At 31.8% G+C, this 21642-nt stretch overlaps 1 long non-coding RNA gene and 1 pseudogene across 1 annotated transcript; both read left to right on the top strand.

The window, feature by feature from the left end:
* Positions 1–5438: 5438 nt before the first annotated feature.
* Positions 5439–5591, top strand: LOC127836715 (U1 spliceosomal RNA; annotated as a pseudogene).
* A 13737-nt stretch (positions 5592–19328) lies between these two features.
* Positions 19329–21014, top strand: LOC127836213 (uncharacterized). The gene is made up of 3 exons (XR_008028661.1): positions 19329–19455; positions 19564–19614; positions 20878–21014. It is a non-coding gene; the product is annotated as an uncharacterized LOC127836213 (long non-coding RNA).
* The last annotated feature ends 628 nt before the right edge of the window (positions 21015–21642 follow it).

The following is a 21642-nucleotide window of genomic DNA, read 5'->3' on the forward strand; positions in this document are numbered from 1 at the left end:
TGAGCGGCATTGTAAACAATCAATGCAAGTAACATGGTGCAGGATCACGGACTTTTTGAGTTTCCACCTTTTAACTTTGATGGATTTTAATACGACGTTATTCGTGGTTTATTCATGATTCGTAGCGAATGGACATTTTAACAAATGCACTTATAACAAGACATTTTAATGCATCGAGCCAGCCTGCATGTTTGCATCACATCCGAATGCTTGTGCCACTGCCACCATTATTTTATTGGTTTTGTCCGTATGTGCATTTATATATCAAAATAGCCCGCGGATATCAATGTGCGCTGCATTTACGCGCCATTATGTTCTGTATAATTGACACGGAGTCAGTTATGGTCGCGCAAAGACAGAAGCATATTTTTGAGTACACTATTATGTCACAGTGGGTGTTACCTGTTATATTGCCGATTATATGAGTATTCAGCCTAGAGCCAGAACAGATCATCGCGGGCTTTTAAAGAATCGCATTAAAATAGCATACATGTGTTTGAAATTTTACATTTATGCATTTCCTTACAATCTCAGAAAAAGTTAAATACTAAATAGCGTCTTTACTACTTGTTTACCTTTACAGGTGTATTTATTTATTGGATAAGACGCAAATTATAGTAAATCTTGACTTTTTTACACATGCATTTGTGTTTTTTTAAACAGCAGGTCTGTGTAAAAATAGTGAGAAATTGTTTAAGCTGTTGCTATTTAATAAATCAATAATTTATTCAGTATCTTTTATTACCATATGCATTTACAAATATATTTCAAAAACACATAAAGACATTGGGAAATATGCGCCACGGATTTAAAGGGATTAAAGACACGTACATAATTTGTTTATATATGAACAATGTAGTATATTAAATATAATCTGAAAAACGCGATTTCTGTAATAAACACGATATCTATTGATTTTCACTGCATGTTTATTTCACACATTATTTACCCACTCTATATAGATCAAGCAGCATAAATTGTTTTATCAACTACTCGGTGTAACGTAACCTCTACTGTTTACCTGGACACTTATTTAAGTGCGAACAGTCATTTTTAGCTCGGCGTTTTCGGATAAAACCCGAGGTATTGTCATAGCAAGCTTGTCGTCCGCCGTCCGACGTCCGACGTCCGCCGTCCGCCGTAGGCGTCGTGCTAAAACCTTAAAATTGGCTCTAAAATCAAAGTGCTTCCACCTTCAACTTTGAAATTTCATATCTAGATGCACCTTGATGAGTTCTACACGCCACATCCATTTTTGGGTCACTAGGTGAAAGGTCAAGGTCACTGTGACTTCTAATATAAAACTTTAACATAGGCTCTAAAATCAAAGTGCTTCCATCTACAACTTTGAAACTTCATACGTAGATGCACCTTGATGAGTTCTACACGCCACACCCATTTTTGGGTCACTAGGTCAAAGGTCAAGGTCATTGTGACCTCTAAAAAAAATTCTGACAAGCACCCGTAGCCGAGCGTGGCACCCGTTATGCGGTGCTCTTGTTATTTAATATTGTATTTTTCTCGTCTACACATATTACACGGCCTCTGACGATGTTCTCAACCATAGGCATAGTGACGGACATTTTATGTCACCTTATATCATCGTAAAACGTACATTACACCGCTAAATCCTTGTGACATCTATGCAATCAACAGCATGGTTTTAGAGGCTGACATTATATCATGATGATAATGTTAATTATAATCGCTTTTCGTACATGTATTGATATTTTTATATGCACTTTTTACGACGGATGTTGCGATCGCTTTGCACATGCGCACTTCTAATGAAATAATTAATGTAGGTAAATCATACTGGAAAATAAATAATTCTATATTAGAAGATGAAGATTTTTTATCAGCTTTTGAATTTCATTTTAAATTTTAAAAAAGCTCAACTTTCATTACAATTGTAGGATGATTTAACACAAAAACAAAAACACTTTTCTCTATTGATTATAGAAAATAATTAAAAAATCATATAAAGAAATTAAAGATTTAGTTAAAGAATATCCATCATGCTCAGATCCATTTAAGAAATTAGATATGAAAAACAATTTAAACAACTTACATACTTATATATTTAAAGGGGCTGATATAAGAATGAAAATAAATGTCATGGATAGTAACGAAAATTCAAATACTTATTTTATTATAAAGAATTTCAAAATTGGAATGAGAAAATTATAACTCATATCATTGACAATAATGTTGAAAAATCTACTAATGAAAGTGTATATACTTTTAAATCCTTTTATCAAAATCTATATACTGAAAAACCTATTGATACATCTTTAAATGAAAAGTTTTTTGATTATTTACCTAAAGTATCTAATAATGATAATCAACATCTTTCCAAACTTTTATCTTTAGATGAAATACATGTAGCACTTAAAAAAATGGATCACACCAAATCTCCTGGTAGTGATGGCTTAATTTCTTTAATTTATGTCAAGTTTTTTTAAATTTATTTGGTCCAATTTTTCTATATTTCTTATATAATATATGTTTAGCATTAGACAACATGTCTGATTCCCAAAAATATATATTATAACACTTCTTTGTAAAGATAAAAATGAAACAAACATCAGTTAAAAATTATCGACCAATTACTTTATTAATCATAGATTGGAGAATGTTGTCAAAGTCTTGGCCAACAGATTAGATAAAGATTTGGCCTCTAAAGTTGGAGTTTCTCAAACTTGTTCTATTCATGGGAGATTAATTTTTGATAACATTCATCTAATTAGGAATATTATTGGTTATCCCGAGCAGAAAAAATTGACAGCTTGTTTCATCTGCTTAGACCAGGAAAAGGCATTTGACCGAGTCTCATGGCCTTTCCTATATAGTCCTGTACATGCATTTGGTTTTCATGATAGTTTTATAAATTGGATTAAAGTCTTACATGAATACATAAGGTCATCAGTCATTGTAAATGGACATATTTCTCAGCCATTTGCATTGACAAGATTAGTTCGTATTAATGGTATTAAAACTCCAAGTGGAAAGTTGCATATAAAGATGTCCTTATATGCTGATGACAATACCACTTGTCAATCAGATGATAGGTCAACGTTCTTCTTTTTTAAACATGTATCAGACTTTGACAAGGTTTCAGGGTCCAAAATTAATTATAAGAAAAGCTGTGGAATGTTTTTGGGGAAATGGAAATCAAGGTCTGATCAACCCTTTTGCATTTCCTGGGTTAAACCTCGCAAATTATTGGGGTATAAATTTGGAAATGACATTAACTGGTGGTGATATATTTCATGATTTACACTATTAATTTTGAAAAAAAAATGAATTTATGGAAAACTCCAAGCAAGTCAATTAACGGTACGAGTTCAATTTAAAGCACTTTTGCATTTTCAACAAATCTGTATTTTATACAGGCTCAAACTGTGCCTTCACATTATGTTACTTTATTACAAAGGTTATGATTTAATTTTATTTGGGGTAGACAATTTGAACCTATTGCTAGAGTACTTTATAATTGCCATACTTGAAAGGAGGCCTTATTGTTCCAAATATTCATTTGAAAATTAATTCCTTCTAAGTCACATTGTAAACATTATTAATAATTACCCTGCTCGATGGGTTTAGTTTTCAATTTACTGGATTGGTCTCCAGTTGGGAAAATTTAACCCAATATTATGTAACAATAATATACCCCATCGTGATTTTATTCCACCTTTTTATGATAAATGTTTGACAGCTTTTATTGATTTTGTAGAGAAGTGTAAATCTCAAGTTCAATCATCTTGGACCGTTAAATGATTTATAATTATTTCATAGAATCTATGAATCATGTCCCAAAATGTGTAATTCTTTCAAAAACTTGTTTTCTCACGCTATTGATCCGGAATGTAGGAATACTTGTTTTCCACTTGTACACAATGTATTTTTTACAAATCAGTTCTTATTCTAAAAAATATGGTTAAATCCAGTATATGTACTTTTTGTTCTTAACCTGAAACAATTGATTACGTATTTGTTAAGTGTTTTATTTTACACCCATTAATAAAGTAGTATTTTAAATGCATGTTCTTACGGCTGACAACTATAAATTATCTTTGAAACAATTTCAATTTCTAAATGTTGATTACTCATATGGTCCGGAATTTAATGATGTAGTTTAAGTGTTGTTATCTGAATAAAGACATATCATTTGGAAATGTAGAAAACAAGTGAAATTTGACAAAAAAATGTTTCTCCTTTTTATCTCATTTATTAACTTATTAACAGACTAAAATATCGCATTTTGTTAGATTTTTAAAGACTACACTTTGAAAATTTTGACCGTATTTGGGGAAATTATTTTAATGTAAATACTAGTGGAACTGTTGAATTAAGAATGGATTTAAACCCATTAATTTATGTCAATATTTAATATGTTAATATGTTTTGAATGCTCTTAAGCTGTTTGCGTTTTCTCTCTGATTTCAGGACGAAGACTGCGGGGCCATAGAGGGTTGTTACTTGAGGTGTCGTCCTGGATCAGAAAAGGAACGAGACAGTGTTTATAGTGCACTGTGTGTTGTGTTATGTGTATTCATTGCGACTTGTGAATTATAATTTGTAAATTGTATTTTTGCATCATCGCTTTTATCATCAGTATTCCTATGAATCATTTTAATCACTGTTTCATACATTGTGTAACCCCGTGTTGGGCTCATCCCATTTCACTCATATTTCATTCATTGAATTTCATTATCACTCATTTTTCATCACTATGTATATTCGACATACCGTTACCAATCATGTAGATCATAGGCTACTTGACGAATCGTTCCTTTAGTAAATAGGTGTTTTCAAAATTTACTAATTGATGAACATATATATTGTTCACACTTACTTCAAGCTTAACTGAATGGTGGGGCTGGAGCGGGTGAATAGTGGTACCGAAGGCTCTCATGTGCTTTAGCTCAATTATTTGGGGGCAACTGTAGACTTTTTGGATATGTTCCTGGCGAACCATCACGGAGAGTGCCCGGGCATGACCTGGAGTGATTCGCTGGTAACACCTTTTTTATTTGTGTGTATTAAAGTGTATTGGTTATTACTCATGTATAACTTTAAGGAAGTGTGAATTATTAATTATTAACATTTAAATAAATGTGTATATAACCTCTTTACAAATTACTAATTAATATCCGCTACATTTAGGTAGGTGACTGTTTCTTTGTTGCAATTGTTTGATTTCTTTAGTTTTATTTATTAATGGCATTGCATACATGCAAACGTGAACATACTGAAATCATTAAAACATCATTATTTAAAAACGCGCAGAGGTTGAAAAGACTGTGTGATTAGTAAATATACAATAATTTGTTTTTTTTTAATTCCATAACATTAATGTTAAAATATTGATCAAAGTCACCTTGTGTTGTATATATATATTTGGGGCACTCTACACCCCAAGGTATGTCACGAATAAAATTTTATGAAAAAGAAAAAAACGGCGGTTTCTCCAGGAAGAGACTCTTCCATTGCACTTCGGTTGGGCTGGCGCCTGCGATTAACCCAAATGTGGGTTACTCAGGTACACAATTTATTCGTGTGGGGTTCTGCGTTCGCGCTTACCCTCGTAAAGCAATCATACCTGAATCAGCGTTTGTAATTGCAGTAATGTCCCGCCCGGCCGATGACAACGCGAGACTCGGCGAACGACACGAGCCCGGCGCTGAACGTGCGGCTGCTGCAGCTGATCGTCAACCGGATGCATTAAGGTTCGTGGAGTTTGTTTTTTTCCATATTACACATTATGCATAACACTTTTTGATAGCGTAATTATTTCTTATAGTTCAAGTATGCTTTGTAACCGTTGAATACATAGGAATATGAAAACTTGTTTCAGGAACTGTCACTGAATATAACGCGTGATGGCGGGCGTTTCTTTGAAACATGTTTAATATGCATACATTTATATAAGTCGGCGTCGCGTTATATGTAATATATACGGAGTATAATGTCGCACTCGGTTAAAACGGTACATATCGACTTAAAATGTTTATGGCAACAAGAAATATAATATAACGGATGCTGCCGATAATGAACTCTTCCGCCGGCTTCTATAAATAGGTTCCATTAATTTTTGTTGTGCGCGTCGCACTCTTGACCCAACCGGCTTTTTATTGCATATACCAGCCTCTGGTATAACGTGGTCGACATTTTGTTTGTTTCGTTCGAGCAAAATGGCCGCGCCCTTGGACAGTTGTCAATTAAAGGAAAAAAAGTGCAAATAATGTCCAATTCTTAGGATAGCGATACATAAAGTATGCAGCGCAATAAGGCTATAGATTGCCTCGATTTTATACCAAAATTATGAACTCTCGGTTCCGGGATTTGGAGAGGAACAAGGAAGGTTCGGATATCTAAGTTCTGTAGTTTATTCGTTTTAAAGCTTAATAGCTATAGTGCTTTAGACGTAACACACACTCATCTTCGAAGTCAAGTTTCTATGTGCAAGTTTGAGGGTAGCATTTATCCAACAGTGTTAATACTTGTTTGTAAACACAGATGCACAGTAACTTTCCATGGTCAGTTTCCAAGATTTGCCATGCCAACCATCTCAAGTATTCTAATTATTCTGTCAAAAGTCCGTCGTCATCGTATGTTGAAAAACTAACATATATCATGTATTTAACTTTTTTTAAAGTATTCATTAAAATTTCATTAAGCAAAAATATCAAACACTCACATTTTAAAATAGTGTGGGCCATTTTTTTTTTTTTTTTTTTTTTTTATGTAAGCTTCTAAAACAACCCTATGGCCCAGCTGGATGTCACAAGATTTGAAATGTAATGTCCCTGTCTAACCATTTTGGTACTGTAACTCGTCATATTCATGAAAAAAAGCCAATAATTTAAAGTATTTTAAATATTGCCCATTAAAAAATCAACTCAATAGTGGTAGAGTGTCAAAAAATTGGTTTATCCAATTATACAACCCCAGCGAAGATATTGTTTAATCACATTTTATATATAAAAGCGTACATGTACATTTAGCTACAATATGACATACCATTTTCATATTACTGAGTACTCCTCAGAGCAAAATATGTCAAAGAAAGTAGCAGCACGAATGAAAATGAAAACACACTTGATTTCATGTACTGTCTTTTGATACAAATACATTTTTATAAGCTAGTTTAACTGACATTTGATAGTTGCACTGATCCGATAATTAAAATGCGAACACGTGCAAAATAATATGAGTAAACGTAGAAAAAGAACTTGCTATGTTTTCTATTAGTTTTTCCTTTAAATCTCTGAGTTAATAAATGTTGCACCCAGTGCCTTAGTAAGTCTAATGGTATTATGAAAGTATCTATGTAAAATTATTAAAGCAACTTTTTGTGAACTATGTTTAAAAATTCAAAGAAAGCAGCCCGTGCAATGTAAAAGCAATACTATTGAAGAACACAGCTTGTTTTTAATATAAATATGTAATATTCTCTTAAGTCTAAGATTAAATTTACTAAGGGCGTTTAATTGACTATTACATTTGTTATTGCATTTGGGTTTCTAATAAAAAAATTGATCAGCCTCTGTCCAATATTGTTTATTGGTAAATCAGACAGAATGTAAGAACCCAAGGATGAGACTCAAAGCATGTTATCAACAATTCCATTGACCCTGATTAGACTTCATTAGTATTGTTAAACTAGGTTGCGAGAGTATTATATCAAAAATAAGAATAATTAATAAACCAATAAGTATTTCTAAAAGACAACAACAACTGCATTTACACAGTTATTTCTTAGTTCTTTACAAATTAGTATTACCCTCTTGCTTTGTTTAAATTGATCGCAATTTTAATTAACTGTATTATAAGGGATATACATTTTTAATTAAAAAGGTGAATTACATGCATGTAGGTGTTTCCCTGTATCAATATTTTCTTACTATTGGCATAGGTGATCACACTTTGACTAAAAACTTAAGTAATAAAACTCTTTCAATCTAGGTAAGTGACCCGGTAAAACAATCATGTTTGACAGTTATTATTTAGTTTAGTTAATACACACTTTTTCTTTAAATATATATAATTATGTTGGTTGGTTAAGCAGATTCTTGATTTTCCAGCACTGAGCGCAGGTTGTCTTAATATAGGTCTCACAAGACTAGTACACAAACAGTGTGTTGATGCTGAATCTGTTCACATGTAAGAAAAGAACAAAAGCTACAAGCAATATTTTATTATTTAAAAAAAAACAATAATAAGAAATAAGAGTATGCTCCATAAAAAAAGTTCATATATTTAACTAAAATTTGAAATAGAACAAACATAATTTATTTGAATTATAATGCACATCAAGCCTTAACACTCTGTGTATATACATTTATGGACAATGTAGCCATTTTTTGGCAAACAATATTAAACATTTAATTGTAATAAAGTAAATAACGACACGTATGGGGATCTTTGGGGAATAGATTATGTGTTTGCATATGGTTTTACATTTCTTTTATTTTTGGTGTAAATATATTTTATTCACAAGACTACAGCTACTAGAATTGCTCAAAACACCAGATTTTGGCATAGATCAAAGAACAAATAAGTTGTAATTGTCAATTAAGGGTTATACATTCTTAACTATTTCTACTTCCACAATTACTACTAGTGTTATTAAGTTTCTTTTTCTTTTTAATAATTATAATATCTTCAACCAAATAGATGTACATATATTCTAACTATAGGAAATATAATTACTATTTAAAGACTGTTAATAACCATTGAAAAGACTGATAATATCTCATATATTTATATAATACTATCATTTCTAATCAAAATAATAATAATAATAATAATAATAATTTTTATTATTAGTAGTAGTATTATTATTATTATTATCATTATTATTGAATCAAATATTTATCCATTAAGACCAATGTATTAAGCATGAGCACGATGATTGACGATACTATTAATAATGGCATCAAATAAGATTCGAGTGGTGCCGGCTGACCTATATGATTTATTTATTTTCATGCTTCTTGAGTGTTTTTTTCTATTCTGTAAATATAGATATCTTAGCAATCATATCTAATAAAACGAAATAATCCACGAAATCTGGCGCAACACACCGTAATTGATTTGCGTGTGATGCAGCGAAGAACTGCGCAGAAAAAAGGCATTCGCTGTTTTTGATCTCATTAGTATAACTTTTGAACGTTCATAAACACCGACCACAATCAACGCCGTATATATATTTTTTTAAAGATAGTTCTTGTTATAATTATCGTGATTTATCATAAGCGCTTGTTAAAAAAATGATTTGCTCAAAACATATTAGTCGGCATTTGAAATCTCGCGGTATTTCGATTGCGCCCCCTTACGAGCAGTTTACATGTATTCGTGACCCATTTCCCATTCGCTCTCATAAAGCAGTTTTTACATGTGATCATGCGCAATAAGTTGGTAAGTTGCGGCTGTAATTCATCAGGAAAACGTTTATTCAACAAATAACACGTTATTCTGATATAACTTTTTAAGAAGTGTTAACTTGTTTTTACCTCGTCTGCTCACATGTTGCAGTCCGATGTATATGCCTATGGTTGCACATCACTTTGCCAAGATTTGGCCCTAAACCACTGTTGTATTCTACCCCGAATGCTAATAAGGAATGGGTTGTGAAGGTAAGATTATAAATGATTGCATTTGCTGACAATTAGAGAGGGTAATAAACCGTGTATGAATACATCATTTTCGTATCACAATCTTTCAGTTTGTTCACAATAATCATAAAACATGACATTAACAAAATATATGTTTCATTCATCTAATGTAGTGTTTTTGTTGGTTTACCATTTTAAGATGCTGTTTTGCCAAGCGCTGGACATTAAACAAGCCATTCTATTGAACAAAACTTGTTTTGGTTATCAGAAATCAACAAAAGAGGAATTTCTGAACTATCAAAGTTTCCTATGGATAAGGTTACAACACATCCTGATCTTTTTTATTTGTTCTCTTGGTTTACTTGGATGGAGCATATGCGAATTTCATAAGACTGTGAATATTCAATATAAGTTAGTCTGTACTAAAATAAGCTATGATATTATAAAGATCAGATGTTACACCATTGTCAAAGTGTTGTACAATTACAAATTCGAAGTCGGCATGTCGACCAGTGCATGCAAATACATGTTAAACTAGTAAAACAAACAAAGTATGTAAAAACACTAATTACCTTGACCACTGTGTTGTGATCATGTTTAAGTAAGACAGTGTTATTCTAAACAGTAGCAACAAACTCGTTTAGTTAATGCATAAAGTTGATTTCTTGCATAATTCATAAATTGGTTGTTATTTGTTGTTCCATAATAGTGTTTTATACGCTAGTACAAAACCAGCATTTTATATTTTTTAAAGGTAATGATATGTTACTTATAGGATATTGTGTTGAACAAACTAAATACTGTGCTGTATTATACTTGTTCTTTATTCATTAATTAAAATATTGATTATACATAAGCCATTGATTTCACAGTTTTTTAAAAGATAACATCTTTTTTTCGTACATGTACATGTACATTAATATTCTTGTATGTTAATGACAGTGTTTTAGTATTAATTTTCTTATTGTGTTTTTATTCGTATACATCCAAATAAGTTATGAAAGTGTTTTTATCGCAGTATATTACCATAAACCTTGTTGCATATGTAAAAATGCATGTATATATATATACATCATTTGAATGCTTTTGCTAAGCCTAGAAAGATAATCACTGACATTTAAATAATCTCATAGTATTACTGATACATCTATGCTTGTTTTATGTGTTGTTAACATGTATAAATTAAAAAAATGTGGATGATATATAATTGTGTTTGTTTGCATTCAAATATACAGCCACAAACTAAGTGTATGCAGTTTAGATTGTAAGTTATGGATTGCTACAAAATGGCAAGTTTTAAAGTGGCGACATTTTTTCAACTAAGTGACACTAGTTTGCCAAAGAAAGTTAAAATCCGACGAGATACCTGAATTTATTATATTTTTCAATTGCAAAACAAGTATGCTGTCCATTAGTTTCATATAATCAACACTTATAGCTAGCTTAAGTTGAATTGAGACATTTGATTAAACGACCTGTGACATGGGTAAGAACAGAACTTGGTGTTTTAAGTGTGATCTAAAGAACATTCCCACATAAGGGATCAATACCGAGACCCTAGGTCGCTAAGCGGACACCATATCCACTATGCCACAGTCACTGAACCAGCTTTAAATTCCAGAGGTTAAAAAGCACACAATTATTAGATTTAAAAGCTTTGCAGATATAAAACGCTTTTTTTTCATCAAACAAACAATAAGATTTATTTGTTTGGATGCATCATTTTTTAGTGAAAGACTTGTAGTGTTTTTGTAAACAATTATGTCCATACATTTATTATAAAACATGCTCATCAAATATTTAAGCGTTTGCCCGTAAATTAGGAAGCCCCTGTTATCATATTAGATATGATGTCATGTAAACTGTTAAATACTGTGAGAGTAGTGTGATTGGTACTGCAATTTAGATACTTAATTAACGTAATGTTAATATGTTAACGAACTTAGGTATGAATCTTGTATTACTGAAGTGTTTACTGCACTGCACAATACATACGATATGTCAAAAGGATGCTTGATCGCGCATATAAGCGTTCATTTCACTAAATAACTTCTTGGAATGTCCCGAACTTATGTATCAGTATTACGCTCCTCAAATTGTTTGTTGCAGAATATACCACACTTTTTTTCCTTCTTTGTCGATACAAAACAAGTCGCTGGTCTTGGTAGAATGCAGGATTACTCATGGTTACATTCCTTTTTTTTCTATGGTAAAATAGCCACATGCTGCGATATAATAGTAAATATGCACACTGTTTAGCTAATGGTAAACCATTAAATTTATGATTAATCAAGGCCTTTATTCTTACATCAGTTTCCTGTTAATCAAATAAGAGAGCATTAGACGTAAAAAACGTGTATTGGTGATGACAAATAATTCAACTTAAACGAAGTCAACATTTAACAACCTCGCTTCAAAATCCATTACTCTATTACCCAGACATAGCTATCGGCAAAAAGTGTATTTTTTATTGTTGGGGACCTGATGCAAAATGCTGAGTGTTTAACCATTTACACTTGTGAGGATTTTTGTAACGTATACAAAACTTCAATCAATTTACTTTTTTATACTACACATTGTGAATGCAGTGAAAAGATATACTACGCTGAGAAGCTCTACTGAAATAAGTTCTTTACAAAGCCGTTTATTTCAATAAGTCTACGGTCTATTCTTACAAGCACAAAGGATACAATACCTATGTATGACATAATTTTAAAACAAACGAGTCTTTGTCAGTGTATATAAACAAGTTGTCAACTATTTTTAATTATATTATATGTTTGCATGCCTTTTTGAATCACGCGGAATACCCATTTACAGTGATTTCAATTTAAAATTATAAATAGAATCATAGTTACAAACTCCGTATTACTTAATATTGGATGTGCCACTTCTGCCAACTGTACTTTCTGTCAAACTGAGTGTGAAACTCTTGAACATTTATTTTGGGGAAGGAATGTAAGCTTGGCAATCATTTAATAACTGAATTATTTTCGGGAAGTAACCTATTTTCGAATTTTCTAAACACACCTTCCTTTATACTAGGACATGAAAATACAAATGGATCCTTATACTTAACATTTGTTTTGATAACAATGTGTCTTTATATTTATAAATGAAAAAATGAGTAAAACTAGACCCACTCGAAAAGAAACAAAATCGTACCAAGGTTTTCATCGCCATGTACATACGAAATTAATTATTTTAATGATTTGCGTTACAGTTAAGGGTGGGTATTATTGGAACTCTTTTCCAGTATTTGTGATAAGGGACTTAAGAAGTCTTCGTTTTGGTCAAGTATTACTCTACTAAATGCTGCTTATTTTGTAGTGTAAAAGCTTTTGCATTTGCGTGTGAAGTTCGATGCCCTCGTCCCTCGCAGACCTATTCACGACAACAATACAATGTATTTCACGGAATAAACAACAGTTTACAACCAGTCACATGTCTGATAAATTGCATTTCTCATACAAGCAATACATCATGGTTTTAGTAAACACCACATATATTTTTTATCTTATTGGGACCATAAGACGTTAAGACGTTAGTTATAGATATCGGTCCGAGTTGCTGTTAACTCATTCAACTTCAACATAAAGTGTGTTTCTTTAAGTATCAATGTCATGTTAAGGAACATAAATATTAAGTCAGTCAGAACTAAAGAGCTGTTGAAGGACTGAGTGCTAAAATCACTTTTTCTTGATAGTTATAAGCGCATGTAATATATTACCTGCCCTTTAAAGAATCAGTAATACGGATCCGATCCGAAAGCAAACGAACGTGATTCCGAAAGAGATTTTTCCATTTTTTTATTAGAGCATGTTTTCATTTTTAGAAGAAAGACATAATTAAACTCAAAATATGAAAACAATATATATAGTTTTTTTCAAATAGGAAAGCAATATGTATAGTTTCCTCATTCGTATATTTGGTAATTGTCAACAAGGAAAACTATTTGCTTAGGGCGTGCAAACTAAATAGATGAACATAAACTGCCGCTAGTCCCTTTGACGTTTTGTTGTTTTAAGTCGTTTATTGCGACTGTCAGGACACTTCCTGATAACCAGTTCCGCTCAACTGATTATTTTGCTGATATGGCAGAGTAAAAATATGCTTCTGAGCGTTTTGTTTATGCCGCTATAAACTAGCGTATCTTACCGTTATTATATAGTAGGATACCTTGCTACATACACTGGGCGATACTACCCCCCCCCCTAAAGATGCATACAGAATCCTTCACAAATAAAAATAAAACAATAGTTGATGACTAAAATCAACCTTATTTAAATACCGTGAAAAGAACAAACTATTAAGTTAAATATGACATCTTTTTTTCATGGATAATTTATTCCAGTTGTAAAGTATCAATTTAGTTCAAACCGCTTTAAGTTCCGAGTTAATGTTACAGCTCACTCATAAAGTAAATGTAAAATGGCACTTTAAGTTTTTAATAGATACAATTCTTAGATGCCTACTATGTGAAAGGTCAGGACAGCAGTTCGAAGAGGTGCCATTAGCGGATGATGAGTGACATCCAGCGCGTACCTTTGACCGTTGCTATGGCATATAAATTGCGATGGTCTGTCCAGTATGTGTGGGTTCTTATATTTTCAAGCCTAAATACATTTCGGCTGGGTTCCGCTTACAAGCAAACATTGAAAAAATGAACATAAAAAATACACCAAGGTATTCAAGCAAACTGCAAACACAAAACTTAGGCTTTACCTAAAAGAATACTGCATACATTCTAAAACTATCTTATAACGCGAACGTAATTAAGTTGCATTTGCTCTTTAAACACGGAGTTGCATAGCGAGGAAACACTACCAATGCATATACATGAATCATCTGCCATGCCTTATACGTTTATATTGGTGTTGTATTTATTTCAAATTCGGTGAACAAATTCGTATAACAACACTTTTAACATATGGAATTCGCTAACAAAAATGCCAACAATAACTAAAGCCCAATAACATTCATTGCAGTTGACCTCATAAACACATTATACGTCATGTGTGGACTCCTTTCAAGGTTTCAAAGCCGCTAACAGTAAATCAATGTTAACATGTAATGCATTAAATTACAGTAAACTCAGAAACACATAACACTTTCAATTGATATGCACTAACTTAAGTGTGTATGTGCATTTTCACAAAAAGGCAAATAAACGTTCCGTTATCTCAAAATAGCGCATTAAGTTAATCAAGAAGAGTAACTAAACACATATCTTTTATTTGTATTACTTTGTCAATACGCACTTAAAAACCATACACAATGACTATGTTGTTTGTGTCAAATATAACCGAATTATCTGCATGATTTTTGTGTTCTTAAGTTTTTGCAAGCATAACAGGCGAACAAATAAATAAAAGATGTGTGTTAAACATGTTTGTATACTACTTGGTGTTTAGCTGTATATAAATGTAATCGAGATTTTACTCAGATCAAATGCCCCTGGGAACTTGATGATTGCATCTCCAAATCAAGGAGTCATCCTTCGTTCAAGGGTCACCAGTTTAACCTTTCAAAAATATGTAATATATTAGAATTTGCATGATCTTTTGCCAAACATTACTAAAGATCCCGTGAAGTACACATAAACCTAGTGACGGCTATACAACCTCACATTCTGACTGTCAGGTGCATAGCAATGCACACGCACTGACTGTCCGTCGTGGGCAAATCAATACAACATCACTGGCTTTCTATCTTGTGCAATTCAATACATTCTCATTGACTTACTGTCACATGCAATTTATTACATCGTTATTGACTGACTGTCATGTGCAAAGCAAAATACTTGAAAAGTGAAATGAACTGAACATGATAAACTTATAACGTTAGTATTTGTCCCATATTTGGGATTTCCCGATTAAAGTATAACCGTGTCGTTATTCAATGGTTTAAGTAAACAAATCTTTGAGGAACCGTGAAACTACTCGACACTCCTGGGCCCGTAATCTTCAACTCATTGTTTGAAATGAAAGAACAAAGTAAGATCCGAGAAAAATATACCCAGCGTTGGAATATAAACAAGCTTCAAATGTTGTTTATGTCATTAGAAGTTTGTTCTAAATGAACAGTTCTTTATTTAAAGGCATTCAATCCCATGTCATCTTAACCTGTATTCCTCTGCAACACCATGTTTAAGAATGACTTTATTTTTAGACTTAAAACTAAGAATTTGTTGGAAAATACGGGTCCATATATTTTTAAAGCCAAACAGCTTAAATAAATAAAAAGCAGTAGTGTCAGCAAAAATAAAGCTAGTTATCATCTGACAGACAGGCAGCAAATGTTTTATTGATGTAAACTTTTACAGGTTGTTTTCATACACAAATGGAAAGTCATATCATAATACATTGTGTGTGATTTTATAGAAATAACAAAATATGCAACTGTTATAAAGAGTTTTGTTCGACTAATAAATGATTGATAAATTGGATATAAATAATAATGTCGACAAACACATCTTTGCGAATACAAAATATGCTACTACAATATTAAAGTTTTGCGAGACAAATATATACATGTGTAAATGACGAATTAAATGAATTTAATTATTTAATTGTACATAAGTTTTGAGGATGAAACCATAAACATATGACAAGAGTCAAAATGGGTTATACAGTGTTTTGTTAGACAAACAAATACACGTGATGAATCAATTGCATTTATTTATCAAGTAGTACAAACATATATAAAATTTTTATGCATTTATACTATTAGAGACAAGCTCGACTAACATGCAGACGATGAATCGAATGATTTCAATTGTTTAATTTCACAGAAATCATCGATAGTATCTGTTATTGATTTTACTTATGAGGGTAAATTTTAAATGGTTTTTGAAAAATAAGTTTCCAAGAATTATACGTTGCATGGACCAAAAATGTCAAGGCTTAAGAAGTCACGAACCGTATCATCTTAATATATTTACGGGAAATAATGACACCTTAATATTTTAAATTGTCTGTCTTTTTACAAGCGCTTTTTGTATAACGTGCATATAATGAACTGATATATTACTGTTATACTTTGGTGCATCATTCATAAAACCTATACAGCGCTGACAAGTTGAACACAACAAGAAATAAAACGACACGAGAGATTAATAACGCCTCAGAAAAACAATATAATACATTATCCATTTCAATTAAATAATTCCAACAAATATGCTTCACTGCTTCACTGCTTTTATTACGGCACACAAATTTACATCGCAAAAGAAAATGAAGTAATCTGCTTAAACGAACATACATTTCCGGACATACATTTAACCAACGTAATAATAACACAAATTATTTCCGCTTCAGTTATAATTTTGATCCCATGAAGTAAGCAGAAGCAATATGTTATTGTATTTTAGAAAATTGTGGTACAATGATTAATGATCTTACGTTTACAGCATGCGGAAGAATTATTAGATATTTGGAAACTGTATTATTTATGCTACTTATATTCAAGAAGGAAGTGCAAACATCTAAATTAGACTAAATTGTTCAAAAAGTAATGTAATAAACATGCCAAACCATCATGAAAAACAACTCAAGCACTCAATTATTTTTTCAGTGTCAACATCAAAACCATAAACGCATTTTGGGCAACTTTTAAATCGTTGCTTTAAAATAGACACGATAAAAGACTATAAATCAACACAACTATGCAGTTAGATCTGTATTTTAGAAAAAAATATCAATCTTAGTCTGATAAAGTTCTTGAAGATATATACCAGAACATGTTCTATTAAATCCATACAGAACAGATCAAATTGTCTTATTATTAAAAAATAATAAATAGTAAATGATATACAATAAAACAAACTCAAGGAGCATTTTCAAAAAAAAAGTCTAGGTAACGTTCGCTAGTATTTTGGAATACAAGAAAATACCCACAACATATAGCTATTTGATCAAGCTATTTAAGTATTTGGGCGATAAATGCAAAGCATTTGGGCGGAGAGAGAGGGGATTTCAGAATCATTGAATTACAAAGGTTGCTAATTATAATTGCATTGTTGCACAACATAAGGAATGCATGTTTTTGCAATGGGACAAACATATGCTGTCCTACGCATTCATGACAATTGATTCTTAACGTTTTGCTAGAACTTAATAGAAATCATTGAAGACAGCTAAAATATCATGCATTTGTTAGTATACATGTTTGATTGCATGACAAAAGAAAAAGTATTAAATGAGTGTGTAAGCGTGGGGTACGGGACTTTCCATAATAAAATATTATTTTCATTATCGACTAGCAAGAGCAAATCTGACAACTTAATAATGTTACATTACATCGTGTTTTTAATATTGTGCTCTTTTTAAAGTTTGACATTGCGTCTTGTCAACAAAGAAGACGTTATTTCTCTTCTGGTAATTAAGCAAATAATCAGTATATATTCTTTATTTAAGACTTTGTTCATTTTTGGAAGGAGAAATACTTATTTTTCGACAACTACAGACCCGATACATCGTTGTTACTGCTGAATTATGGTCCTTTAACAGCTTTGTTTTCAAAATACTGTATGACCTTTTTGTGAAGGTAATTACCTCGAAGAGGATGAAATAACCAGAAAACTTCCTTCATCCTTTAACAATTCCATTGGTGACAGATAAGGACGAATCAGTATAAATTGATTATAACATTAACGAACGCAACACAAAGAAGAAGAGCGTCTCCTGTTGTCATCACAACAACCTACCAAGACATCTGCCTAGAGGTAATACAATCTGCGTTCTGTAATATTTTGTTTCGATTTGATAGAGCAGGTCAGGACAATGTTGTATGCCATTCAAAAAACGTTACAATTTTGCTGCAAATGAAACTTTGTATTTACTTATTTACTGTAAATTAAATTACACTTGTAAATTATTACAACAAATTAGTAAATTTTAATAAATTTGATGTTTGATATTGAACATGCTAGTTGAATCCGGTGATCTAATATTTTTTTTAGGAAAACTATTTACATGGCAAAGATTATTTTGTTTAAAAGTACAGTTAAAACGACATTTTGTCTGCGTTTGACGATTTTTGTGTTTTTTGCGGTTTTCAACAGATACATGCAAAAATACGGTACAAATGTGTTTACCGATCATAACTTAATTATATTTTAAATACAATCACATTATGTTATGTAATTTACGTTATACATCATATGCAGGCATGATCGTATATAGAAACGCTTTCCATTTCCAGATAACAATGTATGTCCGCATGATGAAGGCATTGGTGATATTTGTGATTGTGTGTGTCGGAAACTGTGCAGCTCAAGATGTGGTGAGCATTTTTAGATTCTTTTGAATGTATTCTTAACTTCCTGAAAACGTTAGGTTATGTTAAATAGTGTTACTTTGTTGAAAACAATTAAAGATAAATTCATGCAATCCGTCATTTGCAATAAAATATCATGTATGTCATATCTGATCATGTCTTCGATGTTCCAATATTATTTCAATGTGTACATTGAGTGAATTGAAAAAAAAACTTACCATAGGTTTCGTATTTGGGAAATTTATATTGGGAAACGAGTTTTGTTTACATCAGCGATACCATGCCATTTGAGATTTCTAAATTACAAGCTTTTGTTTTAAAAGAAATGCTATAATTATATGCGATTATGTTGGACAATATTCCAGAAATCGACAAAGGAATCTATTATAAGTAATTCTTGTAGTAGCGTTTGTCAATTGCATTTTAGGTTGCGACTGGTGTAAAGGGAAAGGACTTCAAAACCAGCAGAATAAGACTGGGTGACGAGGAGGTGTTCACAGTCACCGCTGCGGATGGAACACCGTTGGCAACCATAGATGTTTTCCGTGATGAGGTTGTATCAAACATAATGCTATCATATTATGTAGTGCGTGAACATGTTTATTGGAAATAACCGATATAATTAATATACTAATCATATTAATAAATATTGTTATTTAAGGGATATGAAATCGAGCTTACTCCAGATGGCAGAACGTGTCGGCTTAGCCAGGTAAAAGTATTGCATAAGTACGAATATGTGATAAAAGAATCAAAATATTGTGATAAATAATTCCATTATTACATGTCAATGACTAACATTAAACAAAGAATAATAAAGGTTTATTAATTATTCGTAAGTCAATACAAATACATTATAAGCATATCAAACATAAATAAATCTCTCAACACCTATCTTGTCTCGGTGTTCGTTCCTTTAAAGAAGTGTATGTATTTCGGTTTAAAGTGTACACATGGACTCAAATTAATAAAGATACATGAAAAATATGCAACTTCAAAATACAAAATAAATATGAAGAAAATCTGTTTCGTTGTTAATATATCCTTTATTGAGTTGATTTTAAATGTGTTATCTGTATCTTTGTAGATTAAAGAATAGATCACTGTTGTCAAAACTATACTTCCAAAATATGTTACTTTTTTAAATTTCTTAGGTAACATTATTCATAAGAACCATATACTTTTAAAGTATAGAAGTTAACACTTCGGCATACATTACACTTTCTTTGTGTAAAACGTGTTCGATTTGAGTGAGAACTATCGGATACGTTCAAACTTTTCTTTTAACCAATAACTTTCATGCACTATGACAACATAAATGTGTATCAATGATGACATTATCATAGAAACTATAACTCTTATGTATGTGTATTTCAATTGTTCACCATGTAAAGACTCATTGGACATTTAGATACATTAGCTCTTTTGTAAATGGGAATCGCCCCTTAACCATGCTTATATCATGGTGTCAATGATGTCAAATTTCGAGTGTGTCCACTTAACAGGATATTACAGTTATATGCATGCTTATAGGTCGTAAGACAAACACATCATTTGAAATAAGACACAACTACAGCACACAAAAAAACGTAAAATTAAGTTATTATTTAGAAACACCGACAGACACAACGGAAAATGCCCGACGGAATTACATTATTGTTTAATAAAAAAAGAAATTCGTAAATTATCTAGTCCGCGAAAGTATTGTTTTGAAATACAACGAATCATGTCGACATATATAAAAATATTTACAGTATATGACATTGTATTTGATTAGCCACAGTATCGATATAAATCTAACCGCTTCAAGTCATTGCTTGAATGAGATCATTAACATTTCAGTTCATATTCTTGATGCAAGCGTGTGTAAATGATACATGGTACTTATATGTTGGAAAAAAAAAAAATATATATATATATATATATATATATATATATATATATATATATATATATATACGCGCTTTGTTGAAAGGTGTCAGACAAAAGTGCGTGTTTCGAAGAGGCGCCACTTGCGGATGAGGCGGTGTTGGCGCGTATTGCTGACCGTTGCAAAGGCAGAGAGATCGTGACCTTGAAGCCAAAGGATTGCAATGCAAACGCCAGTCTCGAAAAAGGTTAATTATTACTGTAAATAATTTACTCTTATGATCGGTTTTTATAATACGAACGAATATACAAACGATTTGCGCTAAGTTATTATTGAGTTTTACAATACAAATACTCGTATTATTTTGCAAAATGCTTTAGGAAAATACCATTTATCGTATTTACTTATTTCTTTTTCAGAGGGCTCAGCTAGACAAAAACGGTCCGACTGCATAAAAAAGACATTTCGTGAAGAGTGTGGGTGGGAGTGGTGGTTCCGCTGGATATGCAAAACAGTGGTAGTGGAAGTCAAATGTTAATGTCCCAGCATCGGACGACCAGTTCCCACTGTCAGCTTCACGCTTACTATCAACTGTCTGAACCTTTTATATATGACAACTTACTTCAGTTCCTATATTTATACATTATTCGTTTTATAATAGTTACTTTTTGTCTTATTTTGTAGCGTGCTTTTCAGAATTTTCTACTCACTATGTTGGTGTTAACACAATACTTTATTAAGAAGGACTTTGTCATAATCCACATACATCCAACTAATTTTACAATACGAATATTTACACTGTTTTCATACATTTTCTGAATAAGAAGTTTGTCGTTTAAATATACAGATTTATGAGAGAATATGTGTTTA

Source organism: Dreissena polymorpha, chromosome 6 (assembly GCF_020536995.1).
Source record: "Dreissena polymorpha isolate Duluth1 chromosome 6, UMN_Dpol_1.0, whole genome shotgun sequence".
NCBI lineage: Eukaryota > Metazoa > Mollusca > Bivalvia > Myida > Dreissenidae > Dreissena > Dreissena polymorpha.